Source organism: Carcharodon carcharias, chromosome 3 (assembly GCF_017639515.1).
Source record: "Carcharodon carcharias isolate sCarCar2 chromosome 3, sCarCar2.pri, whole genome shotgun sequence".
NCBI classification, from domain to species: domain Eukaryota; kingdom Metazoa; phylum Chordata; class Chondrichthyes; order Lamniformes; family Lamnidae; genus Carcharodon; species Carcharodon carcharias.
Window position 1 is genome coordinate 428,871 of NC_054469.1, and position 24,984 is coordinate 453,854.

The following is a 24,984-nucleotide window of genomic DNA, read 5'->3' on the forward strand; positions in this document are numbered from 1 at the left end:
GGGGGGGAGGGAGGGAGGGGGAGAGAAGGTTGGGGGGGAGGGAGGGAGAGAAGGTTGGGAGGGAGGGAGGGGGAGAGAAGGTTGGGGGGGGAGGGAGGGGGAGAGAAGGTTGGGGGGGAGGGAGGGAGGGGGAGAGAAGGTTGGGAGGGAGGGAGGGGGTGAGAAGGTTGGGGAGGGAGGGAGGGGGAGAGAAGGTTGGGAGGGAGGGAGGGGGAGAGAAGGTTGGGAGGGAGGGAGGGGGAGAGAAGGTTGGGAGGGAGGGAGGGGGAGAGAAGGTTGGGGAGGGAGGGAGGGGGAGAGAAGGTTGGGGGGGAGGGAGGGAGAGGGAGAGAAGGTTGGGGGGGAGGGAGGGAGAGAAGGTTGGGAGGGAGGGAGGGGGAGAGAAGGTTGGGGGGGAGGGTGGGAGGGGGAGAGAAGGTTGGGGGGGAGGGAGGGAGGGGGAGAGAAGGTTGGGGCGGGGGAGGGAGGGGGAGAGAAGGTTGGGGGGGAGGGAGGGAGGGGGAGAGAAGGTTGGGGGGGAGGGAGGGAGGGGGAGAGAAGGTTGGGGGGGAGGAAGGGAGGGGGAGAGAATGTTGGGGGGGAGGGAGGGAGGGGGAGAGAAGGTTGGGGGGGAGGGAGGGAGAGGGAGAGAAGGTTGGGGCGGGGGAGGGAGGGAGAGGGAGAGAAGGTTGGGGGGGAGGGAGGGGGAGAGAAGGTTGGGGGGGAGGGAGGGGGAGAGAAGGTTGGGGGGGAGGGAGGGAGGGGGAGAGAAGGTTGGGAGGGAGGGAGGGGGAGAGAAGGTTGGGGGGGAGGGAGGGAGAGAAGGTTGGGGGCGAGGGAGGGAGGGGGAGAGAAGGTTGGAGGGGAGGGAGGGAGGGGGAGAGAAGGTTGGAGGGGGAGGGAGGGAGGGGGAGAGAAGGTTGGGTGGGAGGGAGGGGGAGTGAAGGTTGGGGGGGAGGGAGGGAGGGGGAGAGAAGGTTGGGGGGGAGGGAGGGAGGGGGAGAGAAGGTTGGGGGGGAGGGGGAGAGATGGTTGGGGGGAGGGGGGGAGAGAAGGTTGGGGGGAGGGGGGGAGAAGGTGGGGGGGAGGGAGGGGGGGAGAAGGTTGGGGGCAGGGAGGGGGAGAGAAGGTTGGGAGGGAGGGAGGGGGAGAGAAGGTTGGGTGGGAGGGAGGGGGAGTGAAGGTTGGGGGGGAGGGAGGGAGGGGGAGAGAAGGTTGGGGGGGAGGGAGGGAGGGGGAGAGAAGGTTGGGGGGGAGGGAGTGAGGGGGAGAGAATGTTGGGAGGGAGGGAGGGAGGGGGAGAGAATGTTGGGGGGGAGGGAGGGAGGGGGAGAGAAGGTTGGGGAGGGAGGGAGGGGGAGAGAAGGTTGGGGAGGGTGGGAGGGGGAGAGAAGGTGGGTGGGAGGGAGGGGGAGAGAAGGTTGGCGGGGAGGGAGGGAGAGGGAGAGAAGGTTGGGGGGGAGGGAGGGAGAGAAGGTTGGGAGGGAGGGAGGGGGAGAGAAGGTTGGGGGGGGAGGGAATGGGAGAGAAGGTTGGGGGGGAGGGAGGGAGGGGGAGAGAAGGTTGGGGGGGAGGGAGGGAGGGGGAGAGAAGGTTGGGAGGGAGGGAGGGGGAGAGAAGGTTGGGGAGGGAGGGAGGGGGAGAGAAGGTTGGGGAGGGAGGGAGGGGGAGAGAAGGTTGGGGGGGAGGGAGGGAGGGGGAGAGAAGGTTGGGGGGGAGGGAGGGAGGGGGAGAGAAGGTTGGGGGGGAGGGAGGGGGAGAGAAGGTTGGGGGGGAGGGAGGGAGGGGGAGAGAAGGTTGGGGGGGAGGGAGGGAGAGAAGGTTGGGGGGGAGGGAGGGAGAGAAGGTTGGGAGGGAGGGAGGGGGAGAGAAGGTTGGGGGGGAGGTGGGAGGGGAGGAGAGAAGGTTGGGGGGGAGGGTGGGTGGGGGAGAGAAGGTTGGGGGGGAGGAAGGGAGGGGGAGAGAAGGTTGGGGGGGAGGGAGGGCGAGAAGGTTGGGGGGGAGGGAGGGAGGGGGAGAGAAGGTTGGGGGGGAGGGAGGGAGGGGGAGAGAAGGTTGGGGGGAGGAAGGGAGGGGAGAGAATGTTGGGGGGGAGGGAGGGAGGGGGAGAGAAGGTTGGGGGGGAGGGAGGGAGGGGGAGAGAAGGTTGGGGGGGAGGGAGGGAGGGGAAGAGAAGGTTGGGTGGGAGGAGAGAAGGTTGGGGGGGAGGGGGGAGAGGGAGAGAAGGTTGGGGCGGGGGAGGGAGGGAGAGGGAGAGAAGGTTGGGGGGGAGGGAGGGGGAGAGAAGGTTGAGGGGGAGAGAAGGTTGGGGGGGAGGGAGGGAGGGGGAGAGAAGGTTGGAGGGGGAGGGAGGGAGGGGGAGAGAAGGTTGGAGGGGGAGGGAGGGAGGGGGAGAGAAGGTTGGGGGGGAGGGAGGGGGAGTGAAGGTTGGAGGGGGAGGGAGGGAGGGGGAGAGAAGGTTGGAGGGGGAGGGAGGGAGGGGGAGAGAAGGTTGGAGGGGGAGGGAGGGAGGGGGAGAGAAGGTTGGGGGGAGGGGGGGAGAAGGTGGGGGGGAGGGAGGGGGAGTGAAGGTTGGGGGGGAGGGAGGGAGGGGGAGAGAAGGTTGGGGGGGAGGGGGAGAGATGGTTGGGGGGAGGGGGGGGAGAAGGTGGGGGGGAGGGAGGGGGGGAGAAGGTGGGGGGGAGGGAGGGGGAGAGAAGGTTGGGAGGGAGGGGGCAAGAATGTTGGGGGGAGGTAGGGAGGGGGAGAGAAGGTTGGGAGGGAGGGAGGGGGAGAGAAGGTTGGGGGGGAGGGAGGGAGGGGGAGAGAAGGTTGGGGGGGAGGGAGGGAGGGGGAGAGAAGGTTGGGGGGGAGGGAGGGAGGGGGAGAGAAGGTTGGGGGGGAGGGAGGGGGAGAGAAGGTTGGGGGGGAGGGAGGGAGGGGGAGAGAAGGTTGGGGGGGAGGGAGGGAGGGGGAGAGAAGGTTGGGGGGGAGGGAGGGGGAGAGAATGTTGGGGGGGAGGGAGGGAGGGGGAGAGAATGTTGGGGGGGAGGGAGGGAGGGGGAGAGAAGGTTGGGGAGGGAGGGAGGGGGAGAGAAGGTTGGGGAGGGAGGGAGGGGGAGAGAAGGTTGGGGAGGGTGGGAGGGGGAGAGAAGGTTGGGGAGGGAGGGAGGGGGAGAGAATGTGGGTGGGAGGGAGGGGGAGAGAAGGTTGGGGGGGCGGGAGGGAGGGGGAGAGAAGGTTGGGGGGAGGGAGGGAGGGGGAGAGAAGGTTGGGGGCGAGGGAGGGAGGGGGAGAGAAGGTTGGGGGGGAGGGAGGGAGGGGGAGAGAAGGTTGGGGGGGAGGGAGGGAGGGGGAGAGAAAGTTGGGGGGGAGGGAGGGAGGGGGAGAGAAGGTTGGGGGGGCGGGAGGGAGGGGGAGAGAAGGTTGGGGGGAGGGAGGGAGGGGGAGAGAAGGTTGGGGGGAGGAGAGAAGGTTTGGGGGGGAGGGAGGGAGAGAAGGTTGGGGGGGAGGGAGGGGGAGAGAAGGTTGGGGGGAGGGAGGGAGTGGGAGAGAAGGTTGGGGGCGAGGGCGGGAGGGGGAGAGAAGGTTTGGGGGGAGGGAGTGAGGGGGAGAGAATGTTGGGGGGGAGGGAGGGAGGGGGAGAGAATGTTGGGGGGGAGGGAGGGAGGGGGAGAGAAGGTTGGGAGCGTGAGAGGGGGAGAGAAGGTTGGGGAGGGTGGGAGGGGGAGAGAAGGTTGGGGAGGGAGGGAGGGGGAGAGAAGGTGGGTGGGAGGGAGGGGGAGAGAAGGTTGGGGGGGGGAGAGAAGATTGGGGGGGAGGGAGGGGGAGAGAAGTTGGGGGGAGGGCGGAGAGAAGGTGGGGGTGAGGAGGGAGATGGTGGGGGGAGGGGGAGGGGGAGAGAAGGTGGGGGTTGATGGGGAGAGAAGATGGGGGGAGAGGGAGGGGGAGAGAAGGTTGGGGGAGAGAAGGTTGGGGGAGAGAAGGTTGGGGGAGAGAAGGTGTGGGGAGAGAAGGTGGGGAGGGAGGGGAAGAGAAGGTGGGGGGAAGGAGGGAGGGAGGGGAAGAGAAGATGGAGGGAGGGAGGGAGGGGGGAGAGAAGGTGGGGCAGGAGGAGAGGAGGTGGGGCGGGGAGGGAGGGAGAGAAAGTGGGGGGAGGGAGGGGGAGAGAAGGTGGCGGGGAGGGAGGGGGAGAGAAGGTTGTGGGGGAGGGAGGGGGAGAGAAGGTTGTGGGGGAGGGAGGGGGAGAGAAGGGAGGAGAGAAGTTGGGGGTGAGGGGGGAGAGAAGGTGGGGGGAGGGGGGTGGGGGGGGAGAAGGTGGGAGAGAGAGGGGGAGAGAAGGTGGGGGTTGGGGGGGAGAAGGTGGAGGGAGGGGAGAGAAGGTGGGGATTGGGGGGGAGGGAGGGGGAGAGAAGGTTGGGGGGGAGGGAGGGGGAGAGAAGGTGGGGCGGGGAGGGAGGGGGAGAGGAGGTTTGGGGGGAGGAGGTTGGGAGGAGAGGGGGTGGGTGGGGGGAGAGAAGGAGGGGGGGAGACGGGGTTGGTGGGGGGGGAGAGGGGTGTGTTGGGGGAGAGAAGGTGGAGGGGGAGAGAAGGTTGGGGGTGAGGGAGGGGGAGAGAAAGTTGGGAGGGAGGGAGGGGGAGAGAAGGTAGTTGGCGGGGGGGCGGTGGAGAGAAGGTAGTTGGCGGGGGGGCGGTGGAGAGAAGGTAGTTGGCGGGGGGGCGGTGGAGAGAAGGTAGTTGGCGGGGGGGCGGTGGAGAGAAGGTAGTTGGCGGGGGGGCGGTGGAGAGAAGGTAGTTGGCGGGGGGGCGGTGGAGAGAAGGTAGTTGGCGGGGGGGCGGTGGAGAGAAGGTAGTTGGCGGGGGGGCGGTGGAGAGAAGGTAGTTGGGGGGTGGGGAGAGAAGGTAGTTGGGGGGGAGAGAAGGTTGTTGGGGGGGGAGAGAAGGTTGTTGGGGGGGAGAGAATGGGGAGGGGAGAGAAGGGGGGAGGGGGGGAGAGAAGGGGGAGAGAGGTGGGAGGGGGGAGGGGGAGAGGATCGGGGGAGGGGGGAGAGAAAGGGCGGAGGCGGGGGAGGGAGATGAGGGGGGAGGGGGAGAGGAGGGAGGAGTCGCGAATGGTGCTGAACATTGTGCAATCATCAGCGAACATCCCCACTTCTGACCTTATGATGGAAGGAAGGTCATTGATGAAGCAGCTGAAGATGGTTGGGCCGAGGACACTACCCTGAGGAACTCCTGCAGTGATGTCCTGGAGCTGAGATGACTGACCTCCAACATCCACAACCATCTTCCTTTGTGCTAAGTATGACTCCAACCAGCGGAGAGTTTTCCCCCCGATTCCCATTGACTCCAGTTTTGCTAGGGCTCCTTGATGCCACACTCGGTCAAATGCTGCCTTGATGTCAAGGGCAGTCACCCTCACCACACCTCTGGAGTTCAGCTCTTTTGTCCATGTTTGAACCAAGGCTGTCATGAGGTCAGGAGCTGAGTGGCCCTGGCAAAACCCAAACTGGGCATCTCTGGGCAGGTTATTGCTAAGCAAGTGTCGCTTGATGATGGAATTAAAATCTGGAATTAAAAGTCTAATGATGACCACGAAACCATTGTCGATTATTGTAAAAAACTCATCTGGGAAATCTGTTGTCCTTACCTGGTCTGGCCTACATGTGACTCCAGATCCATAGCAATGTGGTTGACTTTTAACTGCCCCCTGAAATGGCCCAGCAAGCCACTCAGTTGTATCAAGCCGCTACCGAGACACCCAGCATCAGCCAAGGCACCAGAAATGACAAAAGCAATCTCAGCCCTGTCAACCCTACAAAGTCCTCCTTACTGGGGGCTAGTGCCTAAATTGGGAGAGTTGTCTCACAGACAAGTCAAGCAACAACCTGACAGATAATGTCCCAGACACCACCATCACCATCCCTGGGTATGTCCTGTCTGGGGCAGACCCAGCAACAGTGGTATACAGTCAGGAGGGAGTTGCCTTGGGAGTCCTCAACATCGACTCTGGAGCCCATGAAGTTTCATGGCATCAGGTCAAACATGGGCAAGGAAACCTGCTGATTGCCATGTACCACCCTCCCTCAGCTGATGAATCAGTGTTCCTCCATGTTGAACATCACTGCTGGCTGAGTCTTAAGGGATATAACTGCTAGACTGGGTCTGTGGCAGGTGGTGAGGGAACCAACAAGAGGGGAAAACATACTTGACCTCATCCTCATCAACCTGCCTGCTGCAAATGCATCTGTCCATGACAGTATCGGTAGGAGTGACCACCACACAGTCGTGGAGACAAAGTCCTGCCTTCACATTGAGAATACCCTCCATCGTGTTGTGTGGCACTACCACCGTGCTAAATGGGATAGATTTCAAACAGATCTAGCAACTCAAGAGTGAGAATCCATGAGGTACTATGGGCCATCAGCAGCAGCAGAATTGTACTCGAACACAATCTGTAACCTCATGGCCTGGCATATCCCCCACTCTACCATTACCATCAAGCCTGGGGATCAACCCTGGTTCAATGAAGAGTGCAGGAGGGCATGCCAGGAGCAGCACCAGGCATACCTAAAAATGAGGTGCCAACCTGGTGAAGCTATAACACAGGGCTATTTGCATGCCAAACTGCATAAGCAGCAAGTGATAGACAGAGCTAAGCAATCCCACAACCAATGGATCAGATCTAAGCTCTGCAGTCCTGCCACATCCAATCGTGAATGGTGGTGGACAATTAAACAACTCACTGGAGGAGGAGTCTCCACAAATATCCCCATCCTCAATGATGGAGGAGCCCAGCACATCAGTGCAAAAGATAAGGCTGAAGCATTTGCTACAATCTTCAGCCAGAAGTGCCAAGTAGATGATCCATCTCGACCTCCTCCAGAGGTCCCCAGCATCACAGATTCCAGTCTTCAGCCAATTCAATTCGCTCTGCGTGATATCAAGAAACAGCTGAAGGCACCGGATACTGCAAAGGCTATGGGCCCTGACAATATTCCAGCAATAGTACTGAAGACTTGTGTTCCAGAACTTGTCACGCCCCTAGCCAAGTTGTTCCAGTATATCTACAACACTGGCATCTACCCGGCTATGTGGAAAATTGCCCCGGTACAAGAAACAGGAAAGATCCAACCTGGTCAATTACCACCCCATCAGTCTGTTCTACGTCATCAGTAAAGCAATGGAAGGGGTCATCAACAGTGCTATCAAGCGGCACTTGCTTAGCAATGAGCTGCTCAATGAAGCCCAGTTTGGATTCCACCAGGGCCACTGAACTCCTGACCTCATTACACCCTTGGTTCAAACATGGACAAAAGAGCTAAACTCCCGAGGTGAGGTGAGAGTGACTGCCCTTGACATCAAGGGCATCGAGGAGCCCTAGCAAAACTGGAATCAATGGGAATTGGGAGAAAACTCTCTGTCAGTTGGAGTCATATCTAGCACAAAGAAAGATGGTTGTGGTTGTTGGAGGTCAGTCATCTCAGCTCCAGGACATCACTGCAGGAGTTCCTCAGGGTAGTGTCCTTGGCCCAACCATCTTCAGCTGCTTCATCAATGACCTTCCTTCCATCATAAGGTCAGAAGTGGGGATGTTCGCTGATGATTGCACAATGTTCAGCAACATTCGCAACACCTCAGGCACTGAAGCTGTCCATGTCCAAATGCAGCAAGACCTGGACAATATCCAGGCTTGGGCTGACAAATGGCAAGTAACATTCATGCCACACAAGTGTCAGGCAATGACCATCACCAACAAGAGAGAATCCAACCATTGCCCCTTGCTGTTCAATGGCATCACCATCACTGAATCCCCCACTATCACATCCTGGGGGTTACCATTCACCAGAAACTAAATTGGACTAGACATATAAATGCTGTGGCTACAAGAGCAGATCAGAGGCTAGGTATTATGCGACGATTAACTCACCTCCTGACTCCCCAAAGCCTGTCCACCATCTACAAGGCACAAGTCAGTAGTGTGATAGAACTCTCCCCACTCACCTGGATGAGTGCAGCTCCCACAACACTCAAGAAGCTTGAAACCATCCAGGACAAAGCAGCCCATTTGATTGGCACCCCATCCACAAACATTCACTCCCTCCACCACCGACACACAGCAGCAGCAGTGTGTGTACCATCTACAAGATGCACTGCAGGAACTCACCAAGGCTCCTGAAACAGCACCTTCCAACCCCATAACCACTACCATCTCAAAGGACAAGGGCAGCAGATAGATGGGAACGCCACCACCTGGAAGTTCCCCTCCAAGTCACTCACCATCCTGACTTGGAAATATATCACTGTTCCTTCACTGTCGCTGGGTCAAAATCCTGGAACTCCCTCCCTAACAGCACTGTGGGTTTAACTACACCACATGGACTGCAGCGGCTCAAGAAGGCAGCTCATCACCACCTTCTCAAGGGCAACTAGGGATGGGCAATAAATGCTGGGCCAGGCCAACGAAGCCCACATTCTGTGAATGAATAAAAATAAAGAATCTATTAGATTAGTCAGCAGATTTAGCGTGTGTGCGGAGATGAAGGTTTGGGTTGTTCTGGCGATGGAGTTTTGTCTTAATTCTTGATTCACATGAGGGTGAAGTGGGCCATGTGAACAGTGTTGTTGAGAAGATATTAGTTACGAAGCGCAGAAAAGTTTGTTCATTCCCAACACTCTGGAAAATCAAATATATGAATGAGAATTCATCATAGAATAAATTGTACCTAAATACATGTTTGGGAGTCAGGAGGAGGTAGAATCCACAAGGACTCTCACTTTAAATAAAATTTGTGGACAATAATGGATCCACTTCAAATCGGATATCAGACTGGGATATTGAAACTGGATTATCTGGTATAAAGCCGGAAATTTGGTCACCACAATACGCCCCTACCTCTGATCCTGCACACCTCTTTAACCCCTTTTGTATCATTTAGTTTATAATGTCATTTATTCTTCCCAACAAAACGTGTCACTTTGCACTTTGCTCATCCCCAATAATAATCTTGATCATGATCTGTCTCATTCCATTAGGGGGAGGTGATTGAGGCTGGGGGGGGCAGTGTGGCTAGGAGTGGCAGAAAGTGGCTGTGGAGACAGAGGGGGCTGGGGGTTCAGTCAGGTGGGTAGATGGAGCTGGGGGTTGAGTCAGGTGGGTAGGTGGAGCTGGGGGTTCAGTCAGGTGGGGAGATGGAGCTGGGGGGTCAGTCAGGTGGGTAGGTGGAGCTGGGGGTTCAGTCAGGTGGGTAGATGGAGCTGGGGGTTCAGTGAGGTGGGTAGGTGGAGCTGGGGGTTCAGTGAGGTGGGTAGGTGGAGCTGGGGGTTCAGTCAGGTGGGGAGATGGAGCTGGGGGGTCAGTGAGGTGGGTAGGTGGAGCTGGGGGTTCAGTGAGGTGGGTAGGTGGAGCTGGGGGTTCAGTGAGGTGGGTAGGTGGAGCTGGGGGTCAGTCAGGTGGGTAGGTGGAGCTGGGGGTTCAGTGAGGTGGGTAGGTGGAGCTGGGGGTCAGTGAGGTGGGTAGGTGGAGCTGGGGGGTCAGTCAGGTGGGTAGGTGGAGCTGGGGGGTCAGTGAGGTGGGTAGGTGGAGCTGGGGGTTCAGTCAGGTGGGTAGGTGGAGCTGGGGTTCAGTCAGGTGGGTAGGTGGAGCTGGGGGTTCAGTCAGGTGGGTAGGTGGAGCTGGGGGGTCAGTCAGGTGGGTAGGTGGAGCTGGGGGTTCAGTGAGGTGGGTAGGTGGAGCTGGGGGGGTCAGTCAGGTGGGTAGGTGGAGCTGGGGGTCAGTGAGGTGGGTAGGTGGAGCTGGGGGGTCAGTCAGGTGGGTAGGTGGAGCTGGGGGTCAGTGAGGTGGGTAGGTGGAGCTGGGGGTTCAGTGAGGTGGGTAGGTGGAGCTGGGGGTTCAGTCAGGTGGGTAGGTGGAGCTGGGGGGTCAGTCAGGTGGGTAGGTGGAGCTGGGGGGTCAGTGAGGTGGGTAGGTGGAGCTGGGGGTTCAGTCAGGTGGGTAGGTGGAGCTGGGGGTTCAGTGAGGTGGGTAGGTGGAGCTGGGGGGTCAGTGAGGTGGGTAGGTGGAGCTGGGGGTTCAGTCCAGGTGGGTAGGTGGAGCTGGGGGTTCAGTGAGCGTGGGTAGGTGGAGCTGGGGGTTCAGTCAGGTGGGTAGATGGAGCTGGGGGTTCAGTGAGGTGGGTAGGTGGAGCTGGGGGGTCAGTGAGGTGGGTAGGTGGAGCTGGGGGTTCAGTCAGGTGGGTAGGTGGAGCTGGGGGTTCAGTGAGGTGGGTAGGTGGAGCTGGGGGTTCAGTGAGGTGGGTAGGTGAGCTGGGGGTTCAGTCAGGTGGGTAGAGTGGAGCTGGGGGGTCAGTCAGGTGGGTAGGTGGAGCTGGGGGGTCAGTCAGGTGGGGTAGGTGGAGCTGGGGGGGTCAGTCAGGTGGGTAGGTGGAGCTGGGGGTTCAGTGAGGTGGGTAGGTGGAGCTGGGGGTCAGTGAGGTGGGTAGGTGGAGCTGGGGGTTCAGTGAGGTGGGTAGGTGGAGCTGGGGGTCAGTCAGGTGGGTAGATGGAGCTGGGGGTTCAGTGAGGTGGGTAGATGGAGCTGGGGGTTCAGTCAGGTGGGTAGGTGGAGCTGGGGGGTCAGTCAGGTGGGTAGGTGGAGCTGGGGGGTCAGTGAGGTGGGTAGGTGGAGCTGGGGGTTCAGTCAGGTGGGTAGGTGGAGCTGGGGGTTCAGTCAGGTGGGTAGGTGGAGCTGGGGGGTCAGTCAGGTGGGTAGGTGGAGCTGGGGGGTCAGTGAGGTGGGTAGGTGGAGCTGGGGGTCAGTGAGGTGGGTAGGTGGAGCTGGGGTTCAGTCAGGTGGGTAGGTGGAGCTGGGGGTTCAGTCAGGTGGGTAGGTGGAGCTGGGGGTTCAGTGAGGTGGGTAGGTGGAGCTGGGGGTTCAGTGAGGTGGGTAGGTGGAGCTGGGGGTCAGTCAGGTGGGTAGTTGGAGCTGGGGGTCCGTCAGGTGGGTAGGTGGGAGTGGGGGGTCAGTGAGGTGGGTAGATGGAGCTGGGGGGTCAGTGAGGTGGGTAGGTGGAGCTGGGGGGTCAGTGAGGTGGGTAGGTGGAGCTGGGGGTTCAGTGAGGTGGGGTAGGTGGAGCTGGGGGTTCAGTGAGGTGGGGTAGGTGGAGCTGGGGGGTCAGTGAGGTGGGGTAGGTGGAGCTGGGGGTCAGTCAGGTGGGTAGGTGGAGCTGGGGGGGTTCAGTGAGGGGGTAGGTGGAGCTGGGGGTTCCGTGAGGTGGGGTAGGTGGAGCTGGGGGGTCAGTCAGGTGGGTAGGTGGAGTGGGGGTTCAGTCAGGTGGGTAGGTGGAGCTGGGGGTTCAGTGAGGTGGGTAGATGGAGCTGGGGGTTCAGTGAGGTGGGTAGGTGGAGCTGGGGGGTCAGTGAGGTGGGTTAGGTGGAGCTGGGGGGTCAGTGAGGTGGGTAGGTGGAGCTGGGGTTCAGTCAGGTGGGTAGATGGAGCTGGGGGTTCAGTGAGGTGGGTAGGTGGAGCTGGGGGTTCAGTGAGGTGGGTAGGTGGAGCTGGGGGGTTCAGTAGGTGGGTAGGTGGAGCTGGGGGTTCAGTGAGGTGGGGTAGGTGGAGCTGGGGGTTCAGTGAGGTGGGTAGGTGGAGCTGGGGGGTCAGTGAGGTGGGTAGATGGAGCTGGGGGGTTCAGTCAGGTGGGTAGGTGGAGCTGGGGGGTCAGTGAGGTGGGTAGGTGGAGCTGGGGGTTCAGTGAGGTGGGTAGGTGGAGCTGGGGTTTCAGTGAGGTGGGTAGGTGGAGCTGGGGGGTCAGTCAGGTGGGTAGGTGGAGCTGGGGGTTCAGTGAGGTGGGTAGGTGGAGCTGGGGGTTCAGTTAGGTGGGTAGGTGGGGGGGGTAGTTCAGGGGGAGGTGGGCGGTGGTGAGAGCTCTGGGTGGTGAGCTGGGGTCAGTGAGGTGGGTGGTTCAGTGTCAGGTGGGAGGTGGGGGTTCAGTGGGGGTCAGTGAGGTGGGTAGGTGGAGCTGGGGGTCAGTGGGTGGGTAGGTGGAGCTGGGGGGTTCAGTGTCAGGTGGGTAGGTGGAGCTGGGGGGGTCAGTTAGGTGGGTAGGTGGAGCTGGGGGGTCAGTCAGGTGGGTAGGTGGAGCTGGGGGGTCTGTCAGGTGGGTAGGTGGAGCTGGGGGTTCAGTCAGGTGGGTAGGTGGAGCTGGGGGGTCAGTGAGGTGGGTAGGTGGAGCTGGGGGTTCAGTGAGGTGGGTAGGTGGAGCTGGGGGTTCAGTGAGGTGGGTAGGTGGAGCTGGGGGTTCAGTCAGGTGGGTAGGTGGAGCTGGGGGTTCAGTCAGGTGGGTAGGTGGAGCTGGGGGTTCAGTGAGGTGGGTAGGTGGAGCTGGGGGGTCAGTCAGGTGGGTAGGTGGAGCTGGGGGTTCAGTGAGGTGGGTAGGTGGAGCTGGGGGTCAGTCAGGTGGGTAGGTGGAGCTGGGGGTTCAGTGAGGTGGGTAGGTGGAGCTGGGGGTCAGTGAGGTGGGTAGGTGGAGCTGGGGGTCAGTCAGGTGGGTAGATGGAGCTGGGGGTCAGTCAGGTGGGTAGATGGAGCTGGGGGTTCAGTGAGGTGGGTAAGTGGAGCTGGGGGTTCAGTCAGGTGGGTAGGTGGAGCTGGGGGTTCAGTCAGGTGGGTAGGTGGAGCTGGGGGTTCAGTGAGGTGGGTAGGTGGAGCTGGGGGGTCAGTCAGGTGGGTAGGTGGAGCTGGGGGGTTCAGTCAGGTGGGTAGGTGGAGCTGGGGGTTCAGTCAGGTGGGTAGGTGGAGCTGGGGGTTCAGTCAGGTGGGTAGGTGGAGCTGGGGGTTCAGTCAGGTGGGTAGGTGGAGCTGGGGGTTCAGTCAGGTGGGTAGGTGGAGCTGGGGGTTCAGTCAGGTGGGTAGGTGGAGCTGGGGGTTCAGTGAGGTGGGTAGGTGGAGCTGGGGGTTCAGTGAGGTGGGTAGGTGGGAGCTGGGGGTTCAGTGAGGTGGGTAGGTGGAGCTGGGGGTTCAGTGAGGTGGGTAGGTGGAGCTGGGTGTCAGTCAGGTGGGTAGGTGGAGCTGGGGGTCAGTGAGATGGGTAGGTGGAGCTGGGGGTCAGTCAGGTGGGTAGGTGGAGCTGGGGGTCAGTCAGGTGGGTAGGTGGAGCTGGGGGGTCAGTCAGGTGGGTAGGTGGAGCTGGGGGTTCAGTGAGGTGGGTAGGTGGAGCTGGGGGTTCAGTCAGGTGGGTAGGTGGAGCTGGGGGTTCAGTGAGGTGGGTAGGTGGAGCTGGGGGGTCAGTGAGGTGGGTAGGTGGAGCTGGGGGTCAGTCAGGTGGGTAGGTGGAGCTGGGGGTTCAGTGAGGTGGGTAGGTGGAGCTGGGGGGTCAGTCAGGTGGGTAGGTGGAGCTGGGGGTCAGTGAGGTGGGTAGGTGGAGCTGGGGGTTCAGTGAGGTGGGTAGGTGGAGCTGGGGGGTCAGTCAGGTGGGTAGATGGAGCTGGGGGTCAGTGAGGTGGGTAGGTGGAGCTGGGGGTTCAGTGAGGTGGGTAGGTGGAGCTGGGGGTTCAGTCAGGTGGGTAGGTGGAGCTGGGGGTTCAGTCAGGTGGGTAGATGGAGCTGGGGGTTCAGTGAGGTGGGTAGGTGGAGCTGGGGGGTCAGTCAGGTGGGTAGGTGGAGCTGGGGGTTCAGTGAGGTGGGTAGGTGGAGCTGGGGGGTCAGTGAGGTGGGTAGGTGGAGCTGGGGGTTCAGTCAGGTGGGTAGGTGGAGCTGGGGGGTCAGTGAGGTGGGTAGGTGGAGCTGGGGGTTCAGTCAGGTGGGTAGGTGGAGCTGGGGGGTCAGTGAGGTGGGTAGGTGGAGCTGGGGGGTCAGTCAGGTGGGTAGGTGGAGCTGGGGGTTCAGTGAGGTGGGTAGGTGGAGCTGGGGGTTCAGTCAGGTGGGTAGGTGGAGCTGGGGGGTCAGTCAGGTGGGTAGGTGGAGCTGGGGGTCAGTGAGGTGGGTAGGTGGAGCTGGGGGTTCAGTGAGGTGGGTAGGTGGAGCTGGGGGGTTCAGTGAGGTGGGTAGGTGGAGCTGGGGGTCAGTGAGGTGGGTAGGTGGAGCTGGGGGTCAGTGAGGTGGGTAGGTGGAGCTGGGGGTTCAGTCAGGTGGGTAGATGGAGCTGGGGGTCAGTCAGGTGGGTAGGTGGAGCTGGGGGTCAGTGAGGTGGGTAGGTGGAGCTGGGGGTCAGTGAGGTGGGTAGGTGGAGCTGGGGGTTCAGTGAGGTGGGTAGGTGGAGCTGGGGGGTCAGTGAGGTGGGTAGGTGGAGCTGGGGGTTCAGTGAGGTGGGTAGGTGGAGCTGGGGGTTCAGTCAGGTGGGTAGGTGGAGCTGGGGGGTTCAGTCAGGTGGGTAGGTGGAGCTGGGGGGTCAGTGAGGTGGGTAGATGGAGCTGGGGGTTCAGTGAGGTGGGTAGGTGGAGCTGGGGGTCAGTCAGGTGGGTAGGTGGAGCTGGGGGGTCAGTGAGGTGGGTAGGTGGAGCTGGGGGTTCAGTCAGGTGGGTAGGTGGAGCTGGGGGTTCAGTGAGGTGGGTAGGTGGAGCTGGGGGTTCAGTGAGGTGGGTAGGTGGAGCTGGGGGGTCAGTCAGGTGGGTAGGTGGAGCTGGGGGTTCAGTCAGGTGGGTAGGTGGAGCTGGGGGTTCAGTCAGGTGGGTAGGTGGAGCTGGGGGGTCAGTCAGGTGGGTAGGTGGAGCTGGGGGTTCAGTCAGGTGGGTAGGTGGAGCTGGGGGTTCAGTCAGGTGGGTAGGTGGAGCTGGGGGGTCAGTCAGGTGGGTAGGTGGAGCTGGGGGGTCAGTGAGGTGGGTAGGTGGAGCTGGGGGTCAGTCAGGTGGGTAGGTGGAGCTGGGGGTTCAGTGAGGTGGGTAGGTGGAGCTGGGGGGTCAGTGAGGTGGGTAGGTGGAGCTGGGGGGTCAGTCAGGTGGGTAGGTGGAGCTGGGGGTTCAGTCAGGTGGGTAGGTGGAGCTGGGGGTTCAGTCAGGTGGGTAGGTGGAGCTGGGGGTTCAGTGAGGTGGGTAGGTGGAGCTGGGGGTTCAGTGAGGTGGGTAGGTGGAGCTGGGGGTTCAGTGAGGTGGGTAGGTGGAGCTGGGGGTTCAGTCAGGTGGGTAGGTGGAGCTGGGGGGTCAGTGAGGTGGGTAGGTGGAGCTGGGGGTTCAGTCAGGTGGGTAGGTGGAGCTGGGGGTTCAGTGAGGTGGGTAGGTGGAGCTGGGGGTCAGTCAGGTGGGTAGGTGGAGCTGGGGGTTCAGTCAGGTGGGTAGGTGGAGCTGGGGGTTCAGTGAGGTGGGTAGGTGGAGCTGGGGGTTCAGTCAGGTGGGTAGGTGGAGCTGGGGGTTCAGTCAGGTGGGTAGGTGGAGCTGGGGGGTCAGTCAGGTGGGTAGGTGGAGCTGGGGGTTCAGTGAGGTGGGTAGGTGGAGCTGGGGGTTCAGTGAGGTGGGTAGGTGGAGCTGGGGGTCAGTGAGGTGGGTAGGTGGAGCTGGGGGTTCAGTGAGGTGGGTAGGTGGAGCTGGGGGTTCAGTGAGGTGGGTAGGTGGAGCTGGGGGGTCAGTGAGGTGGGTAGGTGGAGCTGGGGGTCAGTCAGGTGGGTAGGTGGAGCTGGGGGTCAGTCAGGTGGGTAGGTGGAGCTGGGGGGTCAGTGAGGTGGGTAGGTGGAGCTGGGGGTTCAGTCAGGTGGGTAGGTGGAGCTGGGGGTTCAGTCAGGTGGGTAGGTGGAGCTGGGGGTTCAGTGAGGTGGGTAGGTGGAGCTGGGGGGTCAGTCAGGTGGGTAGGTGGAGCTGGGGGTTCAGTGAGGTGGGTAGGTGGAGCTGGGGGTTCAGTGAGGTGGGTAGGTGGAGCTGGGGGTTCAGTGAGGTGGGTAGGTGGAGCTGGGGGGTTCAGTGAGGTGGGTAGGTGGAGCTGGGGGTTCAGTCAGGTGGGTAGGTGGAGCTGGGGGTTCAGTCAGGTGGGTAGGTGGAGCTGGGGGTTCAGTCAGGTGGGTAGGTGGAGCTGGGGGTTCAGTGAGGTGGGTAGGTGGAGCTGGGGGGTCAGTGAGGTGGGTAGGTGGAGCTGGGGGTTCAGTCAGGTGGGTAGGTGGAGCTGGGGGTTCAGTGAGGTGGGTAGGTGGAGCTGGGGGTCAGTCAGGTGGGTAGGTGGAGCTGGGGGTTCAGTGAGGTGGGTAGGTGGAGCTGGGGGTTCAGTCAGGTGGGTAGGTGGAGCTGGGGGTTCAGTGAGGTGGGTAGGTGGAGCTGGGGGTTCAGTCAGGTGGGTAGGTGGAGCTGGGGGTTCAGTGAGGTGGGTAGGTGGAGCTGGGGGTTCAGTCAGGTGGGTAGGTGGAGCTGGGGGTCAGTCAGGTGGGTAGGTGGAGCTGGGGGTTCAGTCAGGTGGGTAGGTGGAGCTGGGGGTTCAGTCAGGTGGGTAGGTGGAGCTGGGGGTTCAGTGAGGTGGGTAGGTGGAGCTGGGGGGTCAGTCAGGTGGGTAGATGGAGCTGGGGGTTCAGTCAGGTGGGTAGATGGAGCTGGGGGTCAGTGAGGTGGGTAGGTGGAGCTGGGGGTTCAGTCAGGTGGGTAGGTGGAGCTGGGGGTTCAGTCAGGTGGGTAGGTGGAGCTGGGGGTCAGTGAGGTGGGTAGGTGGAGCTGGGGGTCAGTCAGGTGGGTAGGTGGAGCTGGGGGTTCAGTCAGGTGGGTAGGTGGAGCTGGGGGTCAGTGAGGTGGGTAGGTGGAGCTGGGGGTTCAGTCAGGTGGGTAGGTGGAGCTGGGGGGTTCAGTCAGGTGGGTAGGTGGAGCTGGGGGTTCAGTGAGGTGGGTAGGTGGAGCTGGGGTTTCAGTGAGGTGGGTAGGTGGAGCTGGGGGTTCAGTGAGGTGGGTAGGTGGAGCTGGGGGTCAGTGAGGTGGGTAGGTGGAGCTGGGGGTTCAGTCAGGTGGGTAGGTGGAGCTGGGGGTTCAGTCAGGTGGGTAGGTGGAGCTGGGGGTTCAGTCAGGTGGGTAGGTGGAGCTGGGGGGTCAGTGAGGTGGGTAGGTGGAGCTGGGGGTTCAGTGAGGTGGGTAGGTGGAGCTGGGGGTTCAGTGAGGTGGGTAGGTGGAGCTGGGGGTTCAGTCAGGTGGGTAGATGGAGCTGGGGGTTCAGTCAGGTGGGTAGGTGGAGCTGGGGGGTCAGTGAGGTGGGTAGGTGGAGCTGGGGGTTCAGTCAGGTGGGTAGGTGGAGCTGGGGGGTCAGTGAGGTGGGTAGGTGGAGCTGGGGGGTCAGTGAGGTGGGTAGGTGGAGCTGGGGTTCAGTGAGGTGGGTAGGTGGAGCTGGGGGGTCAGTGAGGTGGGTAGGTGGAGCTGGGGGTTCAGTCAGGTGGGTAGGTGGAGCTGGGGGGTCAGTCAGGTGGGTAGGTGGAGCTGGGGGTTCAGTCAGGTGGGTAGGTGGAGCTGGGGGTTCAGTGAGGTGGGTAGGTGGAGCTGGGGGGTCAGTCAGGTGGGTAGGTGGAGCTGGGGGTTCAGTGAGGTGGGTAGGTGGAGCTGGGGGGTCAGTGAGGTGGGTAGGTGGAGCTGGGGGGTCAGTGAGGTGGGTAGGTGGAGCTGGGGGTTCAGTCAGGTGGGTAGGTGGAGCTGGGGGTTCAGTGAGGTGGGTAGGTGGAGCTGGGGGTTCAGTGAGGTGGGTAGGTGGAGCTGGGGGGTCAGTCAGGTGGGTAGGTGGAGCTGGGGGTTCAGTGAGGTGGGTAGGTGGAGCTGGGGGTTCAGTCAGGTGGGTAGGTGGAGCTGGGGGGTCAGTGAGGTGGGTAGGTGGAGCTGGGGGTTCAGTGAGGTGGGTAGGTGGAGCTGGGGGGTCAGTGAGGTGGGTAGGTGGAGCTGGGGGTTCAGTCAGGTGGGTAGGTGGAGCTGGGGGTTCAGTCAGGTGGGTAGGTGGAGCTGGGGGTTCAGTCAGGTGGGTAGGTGGAGCTGGGGGTTCAGTCAGGTGGGTAGGTGGAGCTGGGGGGTCAGTGAGGTGGGTAGGTGGAGCTGGGGGTCAGTGAGGTGGGTAGGTGGAGCTGGGGGTTCAGTCAGGTGGGTAGGTGGAGCTGGGGGGTCAGTGAGGTGGGTAGGTGGAGCTGGGGGTCAGTCAGGTGGGTAGGTGGAGCTGGGGGTTCAGTGAGGTGGGTAGGTGGAGCTGGGGGTTCAGTCAGGTGGGTAGGTGGAGCTGGGGGTCAGTGAGGTGGGTAGGTGGAGCTGGGGGTTCAGTGAGGTGGGTAGGTGGAGCTGGGGGTCAGTCAGGTGGGTAGGTGGAGCTGGGGGTTCAGTCAGGTGGGTAGGTGGAGCTGGGGGTCAGTCAGGTGGGTAGGTGGAGCTGGGGGTTCAGTCAGGTGGGTAGGTGGAGCTGGGGGTTCAGTGAGGTGGGTAGGTGGAGCTGGGGGTTCAGTCAGGTGGGTAGGTGGAGCTGGGGGTTCAGTCAGGTGGGTAGGTGGAGCTGGGGGGTCAGTCAGGTGGGTAGGTGGAGCTGGGGGTTCAGTCAGGTGGGTAGGTGGAGCTGGGGGTTCAGTCAGGTGGGTAGGTGGAGCTGGGGGTTCAGTGAGGTGGGTAGGTGGAGCTGGGGGTTCAGTGAGGTGGGTAGGTGGAGCTGGGGGTTCAGTGAGGTGGGTAGGTGGAGCTGGGGGTTCAGTCAGGTGGGTAGGTGGAGCTGGGGTTCAGTGAGGTGGGTAGGTGGAGCTGGGGGTTCAGTCAGGTGGGTAGGTGGAGCTGGGGGTTCAGTGAGGTGGGTAGGTGGAGCTGGGGGGTCAGTCAGGTGGGTAGGTGGAGCTGGGGGTTCAGTCAGGTGGGTAGGTGGAGCTGGGGGTTCAGTGAGGTGGGTAGGTGGAGCTGGGGGTTCAGTGAGGTGGGTAGGTGGAGCTGGGGGTTCAGTGAGGTGGGTAGGTGGAGCTGGGGGTTCAGTGAGGTGGGTAGGTGGAGCTGGGGGTTCAGTGAGGTGGGTAGGTGGAGCTGGGGGGTCAGTGAGGTGGGTAGGTGGAGCTGGGGGTTCAGTGAGGTGGGTAGGTGGAGCTGGGGGTTCAGTCAGGTGGGTAGGTGGAGCTGGGGGTCAGTCAGGTGGGTAGATGGAGCTGGGGGTTCAGTGAGGTGGGTAGGTGGAGCTGGGGGTTCAGTCAGGTGGGTAGGTGGAGCTGGGGGTTCAGTGAGGTGGGTAGGTGGAGCTGGGGGTTCAGTGAGGTGGGTAGGTGGAGCTGGGGGTTCAGTGAGGTGGGTAGGTGGAGCTGGGGGGTCAGTGAGGTGGGTAGGTGGAGCTGGGGGTTCAGTCAGGTGGGTAGGTGGAGCTGGGGGTTCAGTGAGGTGGGTAGGTGGAGCTGGGGGTTCAGTCAGGTGGGTAGGTGGAGCTGGGGGTTCAGTCAGGTGGGTAGGTGGAGCTGGGGGTTCAGTGAGGTGGGTAGGTGGAGCTGGGGGTTCAGTGAGGTGGGTAGGTGGAGCTGGGGGTTCAGTCAGGTGGGTAGGTGGAGCTGGGGGGTCAGTGAGGTGGGTAGATGGAGCTGGGGGTTCAGTCAGGTGGGTAGGTGGAGCTGGGGGTTCAGTGAGGTGGGTAGGTGGAGCTGGGGGTTCAGTGAGGTGGGTAGGTGGAGCTGGGGGTCAGTCAGGTGGGTAGGTGGAGCTGGGGGTTCAGTGAGGTGGGTAGGTGGAGCTGGGGGTTCAGTCAGGTGGGTAGGTGGAGCTGGGGGTTCAGTGAGGTGGGTAGGTGGAGCTGGGGGTTCAGTGAGGTGGGTAGGTGGAGCTGGGGGTTCAGTCAGGTGGGTAGGTGGAGCTGGGGGGTCAGTGAGGTGGGTAGGTGGAGCTGGGGGTCAGTGAGGTGGGTAGGTGGAGCTGGGGGTTCAGTCAGGTGGGTAGGTGGAGCTGGGGGTCAGTGAGGTGGGTAGGTGGAGCTGGGGGTCAGTGAGGTGGGTAGGTGGAGCTGGGGGTTCAGTCAGGTGGGTAGGTGGAGCTGGGGGTTCAGTCAGGTGGGTAGGTGGAGCTGGGGGTCAGTGAGGTGGGTAGGTGGAGCTGGGGGTCAGTGAGGTGGGTAGGTGGAGCTGGGGGTCAGTGAGGTGGGTAGGTGGAGCTGGGGGTTCAGTGAGGTGGGTAGGTGGAGCTGGGGGTTCAGTCAGGTGGGTAGGTGGAGCTGGGGGTTCAGTCAGGTGGGTAGGTGGAGCTGGGGGTTCAGTCAGGTGGGTAGGTGGAGCTGGGGGTTCAGTGAGGTTGGTAGGTGGAGCTGGGGGTCAGTGAGGTGGGTAGGTGGAGCTGGGGGTTCAGTGAGGTGGGTAGATGGAGCTGGGGTTTCAGTGAGGTGGGTAGGTGGAGCTGGGGGTCAGTCAGGTGGGTAGGTGGAGCTGGGGGGTCAGTCAGGTGGGTAGGTGGAGCTGGGGGTTCAGTCAGGTGGGTAGGTGGAGCTGGGGGGTCAGTGAGGTGGGTAGGTGGAGCTGGGGGTCAGTGAGGTGGGTAGGTGGAGCTGGGGGTTCAGTGAGGTGGGTAGGTGGAGCTGGGGGTTCAGTGAGGTGGGTAGGTGGAGCTGGGGGGTCAGTGAGGTGGGTAGGTGGAGCTGGGGGGTCAGTGAGGTGGGTAGGTGGAGCTGGGGGTTCAGTCAGGTGGGTAGGTGGAGCTGGGGGTTCAGTGAGGTGGGTAGGTGGAGCTGGGGGTCAGTGAGGTGGGTAGGTGGAGCTGGGGGTTCAGTCAGGTGGGTAGGTGGAGCTGGGGGTTCAGTGAGGTGGGTAGGTGGAGCTGGGGGTTCAGTGAGGTGGGTAGGTGGAGCTGGGGGTTCAGTCAGGTGGGTAGGTGGAGCTGGGGGTTCAGTCAGGTGGGTAGGTGGAGCTGGGGGGTCAGTGAGGTGGGTAGGTGGAGCTGGGGGGTCAGTGAGGTGGGTAGGTGGAGCTGGGGGTTCAGTCAGGTGGGTAGGTGGAGCTGGGGGTTCAGTGAGGTGGGTAGGTGGAGCTGGGGGTTCAGTGAGGTGGGTAGGTGGAGCTGGGGGTCAGTGAGGTGGGTAGGTGGAGCTGGGGGGTCAGTCAGGTGGGTAGGTGGAGCTGGGGGTTCAGTCAGGTGGGTAGGTGGAGCTGGGGGTTCAGTCAGGTGGGTAGGTGGAGCTGGGGGGTCAGTGAGGTGGGTAGGTGGAGCTGGGGGTTCAGTCAGGTGGGTAGGTGGAGCTGGGGGTCAGTGAGGTGGGTAGGTGGAGCTGGGGGTTCAGTGAGGTGGGTAGGTGGAGCTGGGGGTTCAGTGAGGTGGGTAGGTGGAGCTGGGGGGTCAGTCAGGTGGGTAGGTGGAGCTGGGGGTTCAGTCAGGTGGGTAGGTGGAGCTGGGGGTTCAGTGAGGTGGGTAGGTGGAGCTGGGGGGTCAGTGAGGTGGGTAGGTGGAGCTGGGGGTCAGTGAGGTGGGTAGGTGGAGCTGGGGGTCAGTCAGGTGGGTAGGTGGAGCTGGGGGTTCAGTGAGGTGGGTAGGTGGAGCTGGGGGTTCAGTGAGGTGGGTAGGTGGAGCTGGGGGTTCAGTCAGGTGGGTAGGTGGAGCTGGGGGTTCAGTGAGGTGGGTAGGTGGAGCTGGGGGGTCAGTCAGGTGGGTAGGTGGAGCTGGGGGTCAGTCAGGTGGGTAGGTGGAGCTGGGGGGTCAGTGAGGTGGGTAGGTGGAGCTGGGGGTCAGTCAGGTGGGTAGGTGGAGCTGGGGGTCAGTCAGGTGGGTAGGTGGAGCTGGGGGTTCAGTCAGGTGGGTAGGTGGAGCTGGGGGTTCAGTGAGGTGGGTAGGTGGAGCTGGGGGTTCAGTCAGGTGGGTAGGTGGAGCTGGGGGGTCAGTGAGGTGGGTAGGTGGAGCTGGGGGTTCAGTGAGGTGGGTAGGTGGAGCTGGGGGTTCAGTCAGGTGGGTAGGTGGAGCTGGGGGTTCAGTGAGGTGGGTAGGTGGAGCTGGGGGTTCAGTGAGGTGGGTAGGTGGAGCTGGGGGTTCAGTCAGGTGGGTAGGTGGAGCTGGGGGGTCAGTCAGGTGGGTAGGTGGAGCTGGGGGTCAGTGAGGTGGGTAGGTGGAGCTGGGGGTTCAGTGAGGTGGGTAGGTGGAGCTGGGGGTTCAGTGAGGTGGGTAGGTGGAGCTGGGGGTTCAGTCAGGTGGGTAGGTGGAGCTGGGGGTCAGTCAGGTGGGTAGGTGGAGCTGGGGGTTCAGTGAGGTGGGTAGGTGGAGCTGGGGGGTCAGTGAGGTGGGTAGGTGGAGCTGGGGGTTCAGTGAGGTGGGTAGGTGGAGCTGGGGGTTCAGTCAGGTGGGTAGGTGGAGCTGGGGGGTCAGTGAGGTGGGTAGGTGGAGCTGGGGGTTCAGTCAGGTGGGTAGGTGGAGCTGGGGGTCAGTCAGGTGGGTAGGTGGAGCTGGGGGTCAGTGAGGTGGGTAGGTGGAGCTGGGGTTTCAGTGAGGTGGGTAGGTGGAGCTGGGGGTCAGTGAGGTGGGTAGGTGGAGCTGGGGGTTCAGTCAGGTGGGTAGGTGGAGCTGGGGGTTCAGTGAGGTGGGTAGGTGGAGCTGGGGGTTCAGTCAGGTGGGTAGGTGGAGCTGGGGGTTCAGTGAGGTGGGTAGGTGGAGCTGGGGGTTCAGTCAGGTGGGTAGGTGGAGCTGGGGGTTCAGTCAGGTGGGTAGGTGGAGCTGGGGGTTCAGTCAGGTGGGTAGGTGGAGCTGGGGGTTCAGTGAGGTGGGTAGGTGGAGCTGGGGGTTCAGTCAGGTGGGTAGGTGGAGCTGGGGGTTCAGTGAGGTGGGTAGGTGGAGCTGGGGGTTCAGTGAGGTGGGTAGATGGAGCTGGGGTTCAGTGAGGTGGGTAGGTGGAGCTGGGGGGTCAGTCAGGTGGGTAGGTGGAGCTGGGGGGTCAGTGAGGTGGGTAGGTGGAGCTGGGGGGTCAGTGAGGTGGGTAGGTGGAGCTGGGGGTCAGTCAGGTGGGTAGGTGGAGCTGGGGGTTCAGTCAGGTGGGTAGGTGGAGCTGGGGGGTCAGTCAGGTGGGTAGGTGGAGCTGGGGGTCAGTCAGGTGGGTAGGTGGAGCTGGGGGGTCAGTGAGGTGGGTAGGTGGAGCTGGGGGTTCAGTCAGGTGGGTAGGTGGAGCTGGGGGTCAGTGAGGTGGGTAGGTGGAGCTGGGGGTTCAGTCAGGTGGGTAGGTGGAGCTGGGGGTCAGTGAGGTGGGTAGGTGGAGCTGGGGGTTCAGTCAGGTGGGTAGGTGGAGCTGGGGGGTCAGTCAGGTGGGTAGGTGGAGCTGGGGGGTCAGTCAGGTGGGTAGGTGGAGCTGGGGGTTCAGTCAGGTGGGTAGGTGGAGCTGGGGGTCAGTCAGGTGGGTAGGTGGAGCTGGGGGTTCAGTCAGGTGGGTAGGTGGAGCTGGGGGTCAGTGAGGTGGGTAGGTGGAGCTGGGGGTTCAGTCAGGTGGGTAGGTGGAGCTGGGGGTTCAGTCAGGTGGGTAGGTGGAGCTGGGGGTCAGTGAGGTGGGTAGGTGGAGCTGGGGGTTCAGTCAGGTGGGTAGGTGGAGCTGGGGGTCAGTCAGGTGGGTAGGTGGAGCTGGGGGTTCAGTGAGGTGGGTAGGTGGAGCTGGGGGTTCAGTGAGGTGGGTAGGTGGAGCTGGGGGTTCAGTGAGGTGGGTAGGTGGAGCTGGGGGTTCAGTGAGGTGGGTAGGTGGAGCTGGGGGTTCAGTCAGGTGGGTAGGTGGAGCTGGGGGGTCAGTCAGGTGGGTAGGTGGAGCTGGGGGTTCAGTGAGGTGGGTAGATGGAGCTGGGGGTTCAGTGAGGTGGGTAGGTGGAGCTGGGGGTCAGTCAGGTGGGTAGGTGGAGCTGGGGGGTCAGTGAGGTGGGTAGGTGGAGCTGGGGGTCAGTGAGGTGGGTAGGTGGAGCTGGGGGTTCAGTCAGGTGGGTAGGTGGAGCTGGGGGTCAGTGAGGTGGGTAGGTGGAGCTGGGGGTTCAGTCAGGTGGGTAGGTGGAGCTGGGGGTCAGTCAGGTGGGTAGGTGGAGCTGGGGGTTCAGTGAGGTGGGTAGGTGGAGCTGGGGGTTCAGTCAGGTGGGTAGGTGGAGCTGGGGGTTCAGTCAGGTGGGTAGGTGGAGCTGGGGGTTCAGTGAGGTGGGTAGGTGGAGCTGGGGGTTCAGTGAGGTGGGTAGGTGGAGCTGGGGGTTCAGTGAGGTGGGTAGGTGGAGCTGGGGGTTCAGTCAGGTGGGTAGGTGGAGCTGGGGGTTCAGTGAGGTGGGTAGGTGGAGCTGGGGGTTCAGTCAGGTGGGTAGGTGGAGCTGGGGGTTCAGTCAGGTGGGTAGGTGGAGCTGGGGGTTCAGTCAGGTGGGTAGGTGGAGCTGGGGGTTCAGTGAGGTGGGTAGGTGGAGCTGGGGGTTCAGTCAGGTGGGTAGGTGGAGCTGGGGGTTCAGTCAGGTGGGTAGGTGGAGCTGGGGGTTCAGTGAGGTGGGTAGGTGGAGCTGGGGGTCAGTCAGGTGGGTAGGTGGAGCTGGGGGTTCAGTGAGGTGGGTAGGTGGAGCTGGGGGTTCAGTCAGGTGGGTAGGTGGAGCTGGGGGTTCAGTGAGGTGGGTAGGTGGAGCTGGGGGTTCAGTCAGGTGGGTAGGTGGAGCTGGGGGGTCAGTGAGGTGGGTAGGTGGAGCTGGGGGTTCAGTGAGGTGGGTAGGTGGAGCTGGGGGGTCAGTCAGGTGGGTAGGTGGAGCTGGGGGTTCAGTCAGGTGGGTAGGTGGAGCTGGGGGGTCAGTGAGGTGGGTAGGTGGAGCTGGGGGTCAGTCAGGTGGGTAGGTGGAGCTGGGGGGTCAGTCAGGTGGGTAGGTGGAGCTGGGGGTTCAGTCAGGTGGGTAGGTGGAGCTGGGGGGTCAGTGAGGTGGGTAGGTGGAGCTGGGGGTTCAGTCAGGTGGGTAGGTGGAGCTGGGGGTTCAGTCAGGTGGGTAGGTGGAGCTGGGGGTTCAGTCAGGTGGGTAGGTGGAGCTGGGGGTCAGTCAGGTGGGTAGGTGGAGCTGGGGGGTCAGTGAGGTGGGTAGGTGGAGCTGGGGGTTCAGTGAGGTGGGTAGGTGGAGCTGGGGGTTCAGTCAGGTGGGTAGGTGGAGCTGGGGGTTCAGTGAGGTGGGTAGATGGAGCTGGGGGTCAGTGAGGTGGGTAGATGGAGCTGGGGGTCAGTCAGGTGGGTAG

The 24,984-nt window shown here is 62.6% G+C and overlaps 1 protein-coding gene across 2 annotated transcripts in view; it reads left to right on the forward strand.

Moving 5' to 3' along the window:
* Positions 1-24,984, forward strand: part of mapk15 (mitogen-activated protein kinase 15) — a 159,176-nt gene that overhangs the window by 692 nt on the left and 133,500 nt on the right. The gene's annotated exons all lie outside the window — the stretch shown is intronic.